The 1,139-nt window shown below is 55.9% G+C and overlaps 1 non-coding gene across 1 annotated transcript; it reads left to right on the forward strand.

The window, feature by feature from the left end:
* The first annotated feature begins 348 nt into the window (after positions 1–348).
* On the forward strand, positions 349–422 carry TRNAK-CUU. The gene has a single exon. It is a non-coding gene; the product is annotated as a tRNA-Lys (tRNA).
* The last annotated feature ends 717 nt before the right edge of the window (positions 423–1,139 follow it).

Raw genomic sequence — 1,139 nt, forward strand, 5'->3', positions numbered from 1 at the left:
CTAACAAACCGGCTGCTTCTCAGAGGCAACAGGTTCCCCAGCTCTGCTCAGCTCACCTGGAGGAAATCCACCAAGGACTAATCCCGGGATCTGCAACTGGCATTAGATCCCATGAAAGTGCTGACCACAGAGAAAGTTTTTGCATCACACCCAAGAGCTGCTGCTCAAGATGGATTTTGAGCTGCTGCTCAAGATGAATTTCAAGCTGCCTTCAGACACGTGCTCAGGACAGCAAGCCTCCAGGCTGACTCGTAGGCAGATGAAGGCTACTTAGACCAAGGTCACTTCTGAGGTCACCAGTGCCATCGCTGCAGACTGGTTTTCATGCAGGAGTGATGGATAGACTGAGCCCGGCTAGCTCAGTCAGTAGGGCACGAGACTCTTAATCTCAGGGTCGTAGGGTTTAAGCCCCACGTTGGGCGCCAAAAACTGTCGTGGTTTGGGCCTGATTGGCAGCCAACCACAATGCAGCAGCTCTCTCTCCCTTCCCCTCCGGCAATGAGAAGGGACAGAGAGCCAGGCTTGGGGTTCGAGATAGGACTGGGATGGGGAAAAATCCCCCTTTATGATCACGAGCAAGAGGCAGACTCGTTAGGGGAAGAAAAAAAGAATATACATGTATTACAGACACTAACAACACGTAACAGAGTAGGACAGTGAGAAGCATTGCCACATCTTGAGAACACCTTCCCCCCACCCCTCCCTTCTTCCCGGGCTCAGCTCTGCTCCCGATATCTCTACCCCCTCCCCCAGTGGCGCAGGGGCAGGGAATGGGGGGTGCAGTCAGCGCTGCCACTTCCTTCATCTTCGGTGAGGGGAGTGTCCGGAACTTGTTCCCCCCTGCTCCATCGTGGTCCCCTCTCACAGCAGACAGTCCACCACAAACTTTCTCCGACATGAGTTCCTCCCATGGGCCGCAGCGTTCCCCACACTGCTCCGTCAGGGGTCACTAACTTCCTCCGACTGGATTCCCTCCCACGGCTGCAGCCCTTCCCGAGCTGCTCCGGCGTGGGACTCCCCCACATGCTGCAATCCTCCCAGCGCTGAATTACAGCAGCGGGGCTGCCTTTTCCCATGAGACCCCGGCCTTCTTCGGGCACAGAACCTTGATCAGGCAAGCAGAAGCCACAGGCCGTAAA

This window comes from Tyto alba, unplaced genomic scaffold, assembly GCF_018691265.1.
Source record: "Tyto alba isolate M040663 unplaced genomic scaffold, T.alba_DEE_v4.0 Super-Scaffold_18, whole genome shotgun sequence".
Taxonomy (NCBI): domain Eukaryota; kingdom Metazoa; phylum Chordata; class Aves; order Strigiformes; family Tytonidae; genus Tyto; species Tyto alba.